Source organism: Dasypus novemcinctus, chromosome 28 (genome assembly GCF_030445035.2).
Source record: "Dasypus novemcinctus isolate mDasNov1 chromosome 28, mDasNov1.1.hap2, whole genome shotgun sequence".
NCBI classification, from domain to species: Eukaryota; Metazoa; Chordata; class Mammalia; order Cingulata; family Dasypodidae; genus Dasypus; species Dasypus novemcinctus.
The window spans coordinates 7017220-7032761 of NC_080700.1; positions in this window are offsets into that span (position 1 = coordinate 7017220).

The window sequence follows — 15542 nt, forward strand, 5'->3', positions numbered from 1 at the left end:
CACCACCGAGGCCTGGACTGGCTCTGTCCGGCTCCGTACACGGGGCCGCCACGGCCTGGACCGGCTCCGCCCGGCTCCGCTCGCTGCAGCGGCCCAGCCCGGCTCCGGCGTCCGCCTCCCACAGCCGCGGCCTGGACCGGCCCCGCCCAGCTCCGCACGCTGCCGCGGCCCAGCCCGGCTCTGCCCACCCCCACCCGGCCCCGCTCGCCACCGCCGCAGCCCGGCCTGGCTCAGCCCCACCGCGTGGTGCTAGATGCCTCGCCTCCGCCTACCCAAGGAGGGAATCCTCTACAAGTAGCTGGGATCTCCGTGTATATTTCACAGACAGATCCTCTCTGTTACCTTCCCTCCAAATCGATGTCCAGACACCTCCAGACCAGCAAAAATCCCGAAACAATCCGGTCCCAAAGAGTCTCCAACACCGCCCAGCCGATTCCCTGCAGAAGACCCTAACAGGGAAGTTTACTCAGCCGCCATCTTGCCCCCTCCTCCCTACAACCCCCAGATATTGGTTCCTATGAAGGCTAAAGAGACCCATGAGAGTTATGGTCATGGCCGATGGGGTTTACTACCAGGGCAGATGGCCCCTCTCTGGAAATGGTGTTTATGTGTGATGAATCTGGACTCAGATGGGATCTCCCTTCATAAGACTTTCATACTAATTTGCTGGAGGTGCAGTTAACGTTGGGGTTTAAGATATAGTTAGGGGATTTGAATCTCTGGACTGATAATGTGATAGCCAGGTCCTGAGCCATTGAATCTTTAATCCACCTGGGATTTATTGTACAGGTATGCCTCAGAGATTGTGCAGGTTCAGTTCCATACCACCACGATAAAGTGAGTTCAATGCATATTTTGGTTTCCCAGTACATGTATACTATATTCTTCTAAGTATGCAATAATACTTATTATTATTTTTTAATTTATATACCTTAATTAAAATGTGACACAGAAGAAGTGAGCATGTGCTGTTGGAAAACTGGCACTGATAGATTTGCTTGACACCTGATTGCCACAAACCCTCAGTTTATTTTTAAAAAAAAAAACAATATCTGCAAAGTGCAATAAAGCAAAACTCAGGAAAGGAGGTATGCCCTCGGTCTGATGTTTGGTAGGAGTTTAACTGTTCTTTTCTAGATATATAACCAATTTTCCAGCACTATTTATTTCATAGTAATACTTTATTTACTGAATTGAAATGTCAGTTTTATCATTTTTTCTTGGATTAAAAAATTTAACTTAGTGTCCTTCAGGTCCTTAAAGCAATTCTGAGTGTTTCAGAGATGTTTCTTGAACTTGACAATATTGTCACGATGTTTATTTTTCTTTCTTACAGTGACAACTTTTAAAACACATTTTAAAGTATTTTGAGCTATTAGACTTGAACTATAACAAGGATATTTTTCATTGCCGTATTAAGAATGATATCAGTGGTAAGTTCTGGAAAAATATCTCTTGTTAAAGTAATTTTGCATCAAACTTTTAGGCATAGGTAACTCACTACCTTTGTTGTAGAGGAGTCAGATGTACATGATATTGAAGGCCAGGACATGAGAACTCTGAGAAGGAAGTGGATTTATTTTGACTGGCCAGACTGGGCAGACTCCTGTCCTAATAAAACCTGAACCCCAAATAGAATTTTTCAGTCCCTTTTATACAGAGGAAATAAGAGTAGGGAGACAAATGGTGCTTGTACGCAAAAAGACTTTTTGTTAGTTTCTTCAAGTGTTTTATCTGAGTATTAGATAGGTTATTTCCTCCAGGTAAACTTGATTTAACACATATTTCCCACATTCCAAGCCAGCTTGAATTTAGCATATCCTCCACATTTCTTCTGGATGCAGCCTTGAATACATATTCAGTCTTACATCCTTTCTGAACATTCAAAGACTGTAGGGCCTATATTACTTATTTGGATTTCTAGAGACTAGGTACACTTGGAAACAATTTTGAATTTATGCACAGTCTATGTTACCTTCAATTTATTCTCTGGTTTTCTATCTTATTTTTCTCTCTCATGTTTGCATATATGACTTCTATGGTCTCAAACTTCTTCCTAAATATCAAGTGAAATCATTTCTTATGCCATGCAATTTCTTGGAGACCCCAGTGGATTTTCACCTTCATAAATCTGTGGTGATTGGATTGGTTGACCTCTGAGGAGCAAGATCCTACTTTGCTTCCAAAGTGTTAACACCCTATTGGTATAAAATAGGTAAGTAGTTGGGGGTTTGTTTACAGAACTTAGTGGTTGTATTTTCTTTGGGAGATAGATGGAGCTTAGTAGACATAGAATGCAAAATGGAATATTCCCTCCCCTGTATGAGGCTATAGAATGTAGAAAGTAGAATGTAGAATATAGACTGTATTTGAATCCAGCTTGCCACAGATTAGCAAAATGTCTTTGCATAGTGTATTTACCCTTTTTAACCTTTTTTTTTGTTTGCTTCCTTATCTGTAAAATGTGAGTAAGAAGAATACTGACCTCAAAGACCTATGGCAAGAGGGAATAAATGAGGGAATAACACAATAAGTGTTCATGACTATTTAGCTGCTCTTTTATTCTAGGCCTTCACTGTCCATTATAGTATCCACTAGTGCAGATGGCTACTTTAATTTAAATTAAACTTAAGTAAAATTTTAATTCATTTCCTTAGTTGTATATCACATTTCAAGTGCTCCAAATCCTCCTGTAGCTAGTGGCTCCCACATTAGCACAGATGTAAGCACATAAATCATCCCAGAAATAGCTACTAGACAGTGCTGACTGTGAGTCCAAGTCCTTCCTTTCATCAATTAAAATGTCATCTCAAAGAGGACCAGCTACAAATGACCACATATTCTGCCTCTCCTGCTCTCATGGCCCTTTTTACAGAAGGAATGGCATAAACCAGAGGGCTGGGAAAGGAACTCCAGCCACACTCCCTGGCCACATGTCATGGTCATGGGGCGCTGGGGTCATGGGTTGCATTAGCTGTTGGGAGGCACTGGAATAGATGGGTGTGTTGAGCCGCTTAGGTGTCTAATTTTGCTGAACTTAGAGGATTTTCTACATTGTCTGAATTGAAGGTGTGCCATCATTTGTGAGGAGGAGAAAGTATGTGGTTCCTACTGTGCCCCTGCTAAATTGATGACCTATTCCTTGCTTTAGTGCACGAAGCTTCCCTAATTTCAGATGAACAGGCTTGTTCTGGAAGCCAACTGAGTGAACATCTTCACCCTCATTTGGTTGTGGCCATTACTTTGCAGCTTTCAGTCCTGTTAATAAATACAGTTTGGAAGAAATCAAAACAGAACAAAGAAGTAAAGGAAGATAGTGTTTCTGAGGGTATCACATGAAGACATTTTTCCTTTCTTCTCTCACCAGATATTGAAATTAAATTAGATAAAGAAGGATTTTTATTACCACTTACAGTTGATGAAGATGTACACAAAAGATAAAGAAACTGTTGTTGCTTTTATGTTACAAGTCCTGTTGAGGTGAAGAGGCAAGGACCAATTTCTTAAAAGGATGAAAAAAATAGATGATTCTGGAAATTAAAACTACTTTTCAGGATATGTTTTGTGGAAATTCCTTGTAATATTTTATAAACAGCATCATCAATAAAGCCAAGTACTTTTTCAGTAGACTAAAGAATAACACATTCGTGATTGATGTGAAAGTATTGGCCATTAGGAGTAGTTAAATCCTGAGTAAACTTTGGAAAAAAATAATATTTTGGATTGTTTAAAAAATAAATTTCTCTTTGATTTTTTTAGAGTAGCACTATGCATTAATGGCCCAAAAAAGATTTTGTTTTAACAGTAAAAATTTACTAGGAAAAGAGGCTATTAAACAATGGCACCTCCAATTACTTGGTTCAAGTTGTGAAGATATGGTTCCATTCCTCCCACCTCCAAAAGTAATCCCTAATACAAACTTGCTTTCTCCATGATCCTAAATAGTCTGCTAGCTCAGTGGACTAAGAATCTTATATCTCTAATTTAAGTGCCCACTTTGTTAATTAGGCTTTTCAGGATACTTGATATTTTTATAAATCTTTGGCTTATGGTATGAAACACAGAACTTTCAGACCTTCAGTTTTCCAAAAGCAGAGTGTACCTATATTCTTCATAAGCTATGCTCAACTCTGCTTTTGGAGTTACTAAATTATTGTAATATTTGTTTTAATTTCCCCCTGATGTAAGGGTAAGAATGGAAAAGATGAGTCACAAAAACCAGTATTTTCATCACCACCTAATGCCAAAGACCTTATTGTTTCCTTTGTAAATTACTTAATAAAGCATTACAATGAAGAGAGACTAGAGAATATAGATGAGTTTCCCCAGTTCTCTAAGGTAACGGTGCTAGTCTGCTCTCTGATTTCCTCTCTGGCTTATTCTTGTCCAGTTTGTCTTGCACACCCCCAGATTAATCTTCTGAAAACTCTTATCATGTCAGCCTGTGATCAGAAACCTTGTGTGAGGGGTGGGTATGACTGGGGGGAAATCTTCTAAAATGTAAATCATGGGTGAATTGCATTGTATTTAGCAAAGTACAGGTGCCTCTATCTCCCATTATGGTCAGGTTGAAGCTTGAGGGGAGAGCAAGACAAGGCAGGCTGATGTGGAAAGGGCTGCAGAATTAGGAGACTGGGTTTCTACCACTGACTGGTTCCAAGGCCTTGGACAGGGAAAGGAGCTGCTGTTTACTTTTCACTGCCTCTGTTCTGAGCTCTGTGCTAAGCACTTGAGAACAAGGCTTGCATGATTCCCAGGGGCCTTGGACTTGGGCAGTGTTCCCTCTCTGAGTGGGAACCAGCTTAGAGATGGTCAGGCATTGGCCTGACCTGGCTATCACCAGGAGTGAAGATGAGACTTGAACCTGGTTTGAGGAGCAGTACATCAGAGGACTGGGAATCTGCATTCAGGAGTCAGGCACCTGGAGTTGATGTCAACGTCTTGTGCAAACTGAATGACCTTGGGCCTTGTTTCCAAATGACTAATCATCAATAAAGATGAAATGAGTTAATACACATAAAAACACTTAGAAAAAAGCCCAGCACAAAGTAATCATAGGGCATATTAACTACTAATAATGTCTGCATTTTTACCAGTATTAGGGTTTTCTAAAGAAACAGCCAACAGGATAGGTATTCATATGTAAATAGGAAGGGATTTGTTAGTGGAATTAGCTCAGTGACCCTGGGGGTGGGCAAGTTCAGATTTTCTGGGGCAGGCCATGCATTTGAAACAGCAAAGGGAATAACTTCCTTGGGAGAGCATAGAGAAGTAGAGACAGGAGTTGTGACTGATGAGAGCCTTGGTTTTGCTTTAAGACCTTCAGCTGCTGGGATAATGGTGATGTGGGCTATGGGTGGGAGGCTGCTCATCTATTCATAAATAACCTAAACTGTATGTGTCCTGACCTGTGTGTGTGGGACAGTGAGAAGCTGTAGCCCTGCGCTTGGTAACCATGGCAACAACTCCAGTCCCAGAAAATAATTTAGCAATTCAAACTGTATATACATACCAGGCAGTCCAGAAAGACTCTGACAATAGTGATGCCGAAGCTTAATAAACTTAAGCTTGGCCTCAAGGGGGTATATAATATAGCCTGTGCATGAACTCAAAATTATCTAATTCTGTATCCAAGTGTGCCTAGAAATCCAATTAAGTAATATAGACCTTTTAGACTATGAATTTTCAGAAAGGATGTCTAGTCAAGGTTTCATCCAGATGGAATGTGGGTGATATGTTAATTCAAACTTACCTGGAATGTGGGGAATATGTTAATTCAAACCTATCTGGTACTCAGAGAAACATTTAACTAACAAAGAAAGTCATTGTCTTTCATAAAAGCACCATTTAACTCCCCACCCTTATATATTTTCTGTATAAAAGGGAACCCAAAACTCTATTTGGGACTTGGTTTTTATCAGGATGGGAGTCTGCTGAGTCTGGCTAGTCAAAAAAAATCATCTTCCTTCTCAGAGTTCTCATGTCCTGGCCTCAATACCATATGCACTCTACTTGTTACTACATATGGAGGCTCATCCAGGATATGCTGAGAAGGTCAGAGGCAGCAACGGTTATTTGCCCCCTCCAGGATGTCTCTGAGAAGGTTGGGAGGGCCTGGGTCAAACCCAGCCCCTGGTGCCCCTGGACACCTCATTTGAGTCCAGAAAGAGGTTGTGAACTTTGCTGGAGCCCTCCTGGATGAAACTGAGGTACTGGAGGGTTTGAGAAACACTGAGAAAGAAGCAAGGAGCTTTGCATGTTGGACAGGTAAGAAGACCCCTGGGGGCATAGCACAGGGAAAGCCTAATTCTAAAATTAGGAGGGAGCCTGATACACTCACTAAAGGAGGAGGCCCCAGTACTCCTGAGAATGCATGAAGAAGCCATCTCCTCCAGGTAAGGAAGGAAGAGAAAAAAGGAAAAAGCCTGGTGTTTGGGTTTGTCTAACTGCATGTTAGTATCTGGTTCTGGTCTTGTCTCCACTGAGGTAATGAAGGCTTGATTATAATAAAAAAGGATGTCTATAGGTTTGAGTCCTAATGTCCTGGAAATTGGGCTGGATTTTGAAAAACTTGGTTACAGGGAAATGAATTGGTTTTCTGGTGATGCTTGATCTGGGTGTAAAGTTAAACAGTAAAAAGGTCTAGCTGGAATCTTTTGTTATGGTGCTGAATTGCAAATGAATTCTCTTTGTAGACAGCAAGCATAAGCAGGAGAGCCTGTTCAGATGTTAATTTTAAGTGTTCTCTCTCTCTAAAGTTTGTAATGCTGTGGGGGCAGCTATACCAAAGAAAATATATGTAAAAATAGTGAATCAGATTGATAAATTTTGTGCTTCTGTTTGTCTGCTAAATGCTAGTGTTATAATTGTGTAATTATGTAAAGTGGTAAAATTTGATTAAGCTGGAAACCATCCCTTGTCATTGGCAAAGGAGTGAATTGATTGTAGTTTATAAAGCAAAACCACACCATCTGAATGTGTGTGTGAATGCTCTGCTGTCTTGCCTCTCTGGGTCTGCCCATTTGCCAGAGCTCAGGGATTGTCTGTGTTAGTGTCTGTGCCATACACCCAAGTTTATTGGAGTTGGCCCACTCAGGGTGGCTGATGGAGCTAGTAACTTGAATCATAACTCTGCCGAGGTGGGGGTCCCTGGGAAAGGTACTATTGAAAAGTTCTTTCAAGCCATTTTAGTAACCTAGAACTTGCTCCCATCATCTTATCTCCCCTCCTCCCTTTAGAAGGATGCATAACAAAAGTGGAGAGCTGGGAAGGGGGAGCAGCTTGTCCCTTTCCAGTGAATCCACACCTTCTCTTCATAAGCCACACTCCTATCAAATCACTGTTCTACCTGGAAGGGGGGAAGTAAAGGAAATCTCTGTCTTTGTAAGTGTATGTAGAAATGCTTTACAATGTTTAAAATTGTAAACTGGTAAAATACCTTGGTCTAAAGGAAAGAGGCTATTGCTTGAAAACAATAAACCTCTAACCACTTGATAGCCCCTTTAATGGTTTGGCTTGGAGCAGTCAGCAGTAAGGGTCATGAAATACTGCAGGAAAAAAAAAACAGGAAAACTATGCAGGGTTATTATTAATAAGGTTCTTGTAATTTAGTTAATAAAGGTGTCCAATTTATCTTAAGGTAAAAACATACTAAGAACTGCAGCTAATAATTAGAATCATTTTATAAATACTCATATATATACATACACATATAAGTTGGTAGCTGGGGCTATTACAATGGAACAAATGTAGCCTGGATTTCAACTATTGTAATAGTAATTGTAGACTGCATTTACTTTCAATTCCTAGAAATCTGGCCCACCCCTTACAATTCAACTTAATAATTAAACTGTAGAAACTTATAATTAAATTAGAAAAAAGGGGGTTTATGCATTTACTTTTGTGCCATTCTAATTATTTTTTGGTCTTCTCATTTCCTCATTACCCTTTTAAAGGAAAAACTGTCTTTTTCCTTAACTTTTAAAATAATATAAATTAATTCTAATTAATCATCTCCACTAAAAATAAAAAATAACTTACAAAATTTTCCAAAATAAGCAATATTTTTCCTAGGGTACCAGGCCTCACTAAACAATCCCCCCATTGTTCAGTCTGTCTCAAAGAAAAAGAAATAAGTAAAACTACCTGGTTTCTTTCCAGTCTAAACAGCAGCCCAAATGCTTACCAGGTTCCCTCCAAACAGCGATTTTGTCAGGCATTGCCACCACCTCCACCCCACTCCCAACCCCATTGCTGGCACTAGTACCTGGTACATAATAAGCACTCAGTAAATAAATTAATGTGCTTAAAAGCTCAAGGGAAAATTACTATAAAGCATTTCCTCTAATTGTTGTCAATGCATTCATATGTATGTGTGTATATGTATACCATCTATATTAATGCAATGTTACCTGTCACATTAGAGGGTTTATGGCTGTGTGAACCAGTGGTCAAACTGTAAATATAAAAATGTTATAGCACTTGATCATATATATATATATATTTTTTACTACATGTTTGTAACTCTTTAATTATAAACAAAGGTAGAAAGGGAGGTTTTAAATAACAAATTGTGGGAAGCAGACTTGGCCCAGTGGTTAGGGCATCCATCTACCACATGGGAGGTCTGTGGTTGAAACCCCAGGCCTCCTTGACCCTTGTGGAGCTGGTTCATGTGCAGTGCTGATGCACACAAGGAGTGTCATGCCATGCAGGGGTGTCTCCCGTATAGGGGAGCCCCACACATAAGAAGTGCACCCCATAAGGAGAGCTGCCCAGTGTGAAAGAAAGTGCAGCCTGCCTAAGAATGGCACTGCCCACACAGAGAGCTGACACAACAAGATGATGCAACAAAAGAGACACAGATTCCCGTGCTCCTGACAACAACAGAAATGACAAAGAAGAGGCAGCAAACAGACATAGAACAGACAACTGGGATGGGGGGAAGGGGAGAGAAATAAAAATAAATAAACAAATCTTTAAAAACATAACAAATTGTTGTTTCTGTATCAAACTATTCATGTCTGCCTATTTGCTCAATTTATTAACATTAAAGATGCACTTATATAAGTAATATATATATTTCTAAAACCCAAATTAAACTAACAATACAAAAAGCTATGTAAAATCTAAATATACAAAACTATTAAAAGGCTATAAAATCCTCATTAAATTATAATTAAAACAGGTTAAATAATTGCTTTATATTCCAAAGCCTAAAAGTTAGTATGCTTTTAAAATTATTCAGTTTTAAAATTATCAAAAATAAGAGGTTTTACACCCCTGTAAAAAGAAAAACAACATTCTGTATTTAATCAATAACAATTTCAACTTGTTTGGCTTAAGTATTATCTTTTAGGTTTATAGAACACCAGATTAATAGTTAACATTGTATGTGTTAAATATTTAAAATAATGGAAACTGTAAACCCATGTTTCATAAAATTAAGTGTAAAACTTCTCCCTCTCTCTCTTAGATGCGTGGAGTAAATTCCATTGGTTGCTAATTGTAATCTGGAGTAAATTTGCCAGTGTATAATTGTGGTCAGTTGTAAAAATTTGTAAAAACATCTTCCAAACTGAAACATTTAAATTGCTCTAGTTTTAAAAGCCATTGTTAACTAAAACCTGATTTTCTATTAATGGCAAAAAGTAAAATCATAGTAATAAAGCTTGTCTAAAAGTCACTGCAAGGTGCATATTTAAGCAAATGGTAATGAAAAGCTACCTTGATTCCATTAGGAATCTTCCATTTTCATTTTAACAATGAAAAATAGTTTTTTCCTCTGTTACTAAAGTAAAATACCTCCTAATGTCTTCATGGTACAATTGTAAAAGTAAGCAGTCATTTAATATGTAACATATTGCATTAAAAATATTTAAAAGTATAGGCGGCAGACTTGGCCCAGTGGTTAGGGCATCTGTCTACCACATGGGAGGTCTGCAGTTCAAAACCTGGGCCTCCTTGACCCGTGTGGCGCTGGCCCATGCACAGTGCTTATGCATGCAAGGAGTGCCATGCCATGCAGGGGTGTCTCCATGTAGGGGAGCCCCACGTGGAAGGAGTGCACCCCATAAGGAGAGCTGCCCAGCATGAAAGAAAGTGCAGCCTGCCCAGGAATGGTGCTGCACACATGGAGAACTGACACAAGATGATGCAACAAAAAAGAAACACAGATTCCCATGCGACTGACAACAACAGAAGCAGACAAGGAAGATGCAGCAAATGGACACAGAGAACAGACAACCGGGGTTGGGGGGTGGGGAAGGGAAGAGGAATAAATAAATAAATAAATCTTTTTAAAAATGTTTAAAAGTATAAAGATCAAAAAATAAACATCAACATTGTCAAAGTCTCTTGCATTCAAACCAGGCCTTGAATACATTACAAATTGCCTCTCCATAAAAGTTATTGGCTAAGATGGTCACTAACTCACCAAATAATAAAAACATTTACTACATTAGACCCCTGGTTGTGTCCCTGAAGTCAATAGAAACTATGTTGCACTTTCAAACTCCTGCAGCAGCCAATGATGGCTCGGTATAATGGATATTGCCTCCAGACTGGCACTGTTCCATAGTGCCAGAGAGCACTGTACACCAGGCCAGTAAAATACTGAAAATGCTCTCTAGAATCAGCAATGCTGCGACTTGCTCACTTTGTGAAGAGCCATAATTACCAGATTACTCTAAGTAAAAATTTAAACACAATTGGCTTTATGGCCTGCTCCCATGGAGAGATAACATGTAAAGTATTATAAACCTGAAACTTAAACTACTAATTGCAGCTCAGAATCCTTATGCATTAAGTAATACATTAATTAATATTAAGTGCTGTACTTTTATCCTGTTCTAAATATATGACTAATAATTATAATGCTATCTTTTCCATTCTGGATTGGGTACAAAAGTACATTAAACATGTTAAATTCCTGGTAACTTCATTTTCTAAATAGATAATAAACATGTCTATAAAATAAGCTGGTGATCTTAGCTGAAAATGGGGCCACCAGTTAATTGGTGCCAGGCTCAACCACTCCACTACTCTACTGTACTCTACTATGTAGCAAAACAAGGCTTGCTTGCTAGTGATAAGTCACCTATTGAACAGTCAGACTTACCAGAAAAGTACAATTAAAACCAAAATGTAAAAACCTTTATTCTGTAGCTCTGATCACTTCCACAGCTAACAACTAAGAGAATTTCCAAGTTGGTGCACTAATCCTACATGGAACCAAGTGCCCAAAATGTGCCAATTCATCAAAAACACCTGCCAAAGCATGAGTGCCAATCATTTAATAACCTGAAGTGCATCTTCAAAACAAAGCTAAGTAACAAATATGGTTATCTATTACAATTTCTCTCTGAAAATAAATAACTTAAAATATATGTGTGTGCATGTATATATATATGTGTGTGTGTGTTTCTATACTGTTTCCCATCAACTTTCAAAAGGGGTGCCATTTTTCTGGGCACCTAACCTTGTCTACATCTGTAATCCAATGTCCTCTTTTAAAAACAGGTATTCCAAAACTCTAATTGAATTTGTTTCTTTCACATCTTATTCACCAGATAAAAACTTCATACATCTTCAAAGAGAATGCCAGATCTGTCTTCCTCAAGTCAAAATATACTAACAAATTTTTATACTTTGTTAGGTAAGGACTACAACCCATAGCCAGGAGAAAGTAGTTACAAAAAAACAATCATCTCCCTTCAGCACCCCTTTAAGATTAAAGGTGTAAACTCACTAAGGGTAAAATAAAATTAATAGATGGATCTGGAGCCTGGCAAGAAATCCATGTAAACACAAATAACCCCCAGAATGACTGCTAGGGGAACCCATCCTCAGGACTCTACTGTTCAGAACAAAAACTTCTTCTAAAAACAGGATCAACACTGAATGCTACCCAGGAAATTTGTCTTTATGTCCTCATTTAAAAATTAATAAAATAATCAAAACAACAAACAGCCATCCACCTCATAACTCCAACAATAATTATGCCAAAGCCAAGCAAATTACGCTTCAGCATAAGGGGGGAAAATGATGTGGGCTATGGGTGGGAGGCTGTTCATCTCTCATAAATAACCTAAGCAGTATGTGTCCTGAGCTGTGTGTGGGGGACAGTGAGAAGCTGCAGCCCTGCCTTTGGCAATCATGGCAACAACACCAATCCCAGAAAGCAATTAGCAATGCAAACTCTATATACGTGCCAGTCAGTCCAGACAGACTGACAATAGTGATGCAAACACCTAATGGTCTAAAGTCATCTAAAGAATGCCCTGACAATGGCCAGCCAGGGCTCACATCATCAATTGGGCAACAACTGGATGGTGATGAACATCACACAACCCCATCATGCTGCAACTTTTTAGAACTCTTTAACTTTACTTTTTAGGTGTTTTTATCTTTAGCATAAAAGATATTGAAACTTTATGAGTTCTAGAGCTCTAATGGAAAGAGACAAATAGAAACAAATAAAAGATTGACCAGGAGAGAGCTGCAATTGATTCAGATGTGTTCATATATCCAGGAGAATAGCTGCTCACTTGGGGGCCAGACTAAAAGGATTCTCATATGCCTTGGAAACCTGTGAAGTAATATGACTTACGGTCCTTAAAGCAGTACACGACTTTGGGCCTGAGCCCCATTTTGGATCATGCTATGCCTCAGAAACCCTTCCACAGTCTCTCCTTGCTGCAGAAACCAAACCTAGCATCACTTCTGCCTTCTCTGAAGTCTCATGCCCTCTCATGAGACTCTCACCTTGCTGCCCTCTCCCAAACCACCCACACCTCTAGTCTATCTTCACTGTTTCTCAGCTCATCCTTGGTATGAAAGTAAACCCTGAGTTTACAGTTTAAAGAGGGGAGACTTGCCTACATTGCCACACACATCAGTAATGTGGTTGTGAACACTGTGAAGAAAACATGCAGCCTAGAACATTCCTCCACCCTCTCCACTCATGTCCTCATCTGTTGTATCCTTTCCTGTGTTGCCCTTTTAGTTCACTCCTCCATGGAGCCCTTGCATCATCTGGATTTTCCCTGTGCACTTCATGCATCCATCAAATAATGGACTCCCACTTGGATGTGTTGTGCTAAGTGCTCCTGGGTAAAGGAGAAAAGAGCCCCTGTGCTTGCCTTAACAGTTGTGTGGGACAAATCGATAAGTGAGCTGACATTCCAGTGAGATACAGTTGGCATTCTGGAAGCTTGTGCAAACCTCCATGGTTGTGCAGGAGACTCCAGCACTGCCTGGGGAGTGAGGGGGAGGCCCTTGGGTGGGTTCCTGAGCTGCAGGCTTCTGTGGATGGGAGCATCTGAGGCATGGTGCTGGCTGCAGCACACTGTGCAAAGCATGGAGTGAAATTTGGCCTGACAAAGCAGGTGATGAGGCTGGTGCTCACTCTGCAACTACTAAAAACTTTTCATCCTGTAAGCATGCATGTGCATATTATGAAAAAAACTAAGCTACTCAGTATATGACTGCTGCTTTCACTGACCATCCCACTACAAGAGGATGAATTTGATAAGTTATGTTACATTCCAAAGTCCAATCCTTATGACCTGAATCCTCATGTAACTACTTCTAATATTTCTATGAACACAAGCCAAATTGATGATAATGCTGGGGTCATCTGACTTTCCTCATATAGTATGCCCACCAATTCTGTAGTGGTGTTAGTCAAAGCAGGTGGGATAGTGTCTGTGGGACTATGAGGTCCTCAGAGACAAGGGTGCTGCCTTCCAAGCCGTAGTATACTGGTGGTTAGGGGAACTTGGGGAATGCTTGTTAGATGGAAGAAAGACTATGGAGGAGATGGAATCAGCATAGCTGTGAGAGTCCTGGGGAAAAAGAGCATTCAGTTCTCTCCAAAAATGCTATGCCACCACAAGTCCTCAGGCTGCAAATCCAGAGGGGATTTTGTCCAGAGGGGATTTTGGCTCATTGGTGAACTGAGCATCTCTGGAGACTGAGATATCCCCGAATTGCAAATAAGTGTAGTCTAAATAGGGTAAGATAGTAAATGAAACACACCATGCAAATTGCTTAGTGTACTTAGTGCAGCAAACAGTGAAGTGGAATTCTCAGCAATGGAGGTTCTATCATCACTGCTCATAGAGGTGCTAGGGTGCTTTCTTTTCTAGTGAAACTTTATTGACACAGGTTTGGTGAAGGTCCATGTAAGGAGCTATAGGCAGAGCACAGACTGGCTTGCTGGGTCATACTTCTAGGGATGCCATAATTCTAAAGTTCTCTATTGCTAGGGGTGCTCTACTTCTAGGGGTGCTGTACTTCTAGGGGTGCCACTGTGAATGTATGGTTACTGCTTCTGTTAATTAGCATCAAGGACATAGTACTGAAAAATCTCTAAAATCACTGGCATTTGAAACTTTGCTGTCTTAACTCTTATCCATAAGAATGGAACCCCCCACCCCATTGTCTACAAGATGAGACACAAAAGTCATTCTGACTCCAAGAAGAAGCCTGACTTCCAGCCACAATGCAGAGCTTAAGATAAGGGTGTGCTGGATGCAGCATTCCATGTTTATCTTACCTTTGTAGTTTCTGAGTCCTTCTCAGGCCAGGCCTAATAAGAACCCTATGACACACAGCTGTGATTTGCTTTGAGTCTATGCCATCCAGCTTCATTAAATTTTACCTAGACCTTCCTGTGTCAGTTTGAATTCAGTGAATCCCAAAAAGAGATTATATTTTTGAACTAACCCATTGCTATGGGTGTGAGAGCCTTTGATTGCATTGGATTGTTAATGGTGCTTGACTGGATTACTTGATTAGATGGCTTTTGGTTAGACTACATCAGTGAGGCATGACTCAGGTTGGGTCACCACCCTCTTGCTGGACCTTATATATGTGGAGACACAGAGGAAGAGACACACAGAGAAAGGAAGCCACCATCTTGATCCTGCCACATGAGAGAGAGGACTGCAGGGAAACAGAGAAGCCCCTAGAGGCTGAGAGAGGTCCTGGAGTCTGGACTCTGCAGAACACAGAGGCATGGAAAGAGGCCCCCAAGAGGCTGGGCCCACTTAGAAGTTCAAAGCTAAGGAGATGAGCCTGCCATGTGCCTGACTGTCCACAGCTGAGCCCCAGAAGAAGGTGAGCTTTGTGGAGAAGGCAGGGACCTTGGCATAGATTACCCCCCATCTTGCTTCACTACATGGCAGGCCACCAGGATCTCCAGCAGCTAATTTTGGTGAGAAAGCATCTCTGACAGTGCCTTTACTTGGACATTTTTTCAGGCTTGGAACTGTAAGTTTTACTCTGATAAACTCTCCATTATAAAAGCCAATACATTTCTGGTACTTTGCATCAGCAGCCCTGTGGTAAAGTAAGACACTGCCTGTCTCCCAAACCTGACAGTAACTCTGTCTACTCCTCCGTTTGGATGCCTCTTCATGCCTGTGGTGTGTTGTGCAGTCTCATTGGCTGCACATGTAAAGAAGCCTAACATTCTGGACTGCAGATTCATTCCTAACATTCTAGGTCATTGGACTTTAGCCATGAAACTTGCCTTA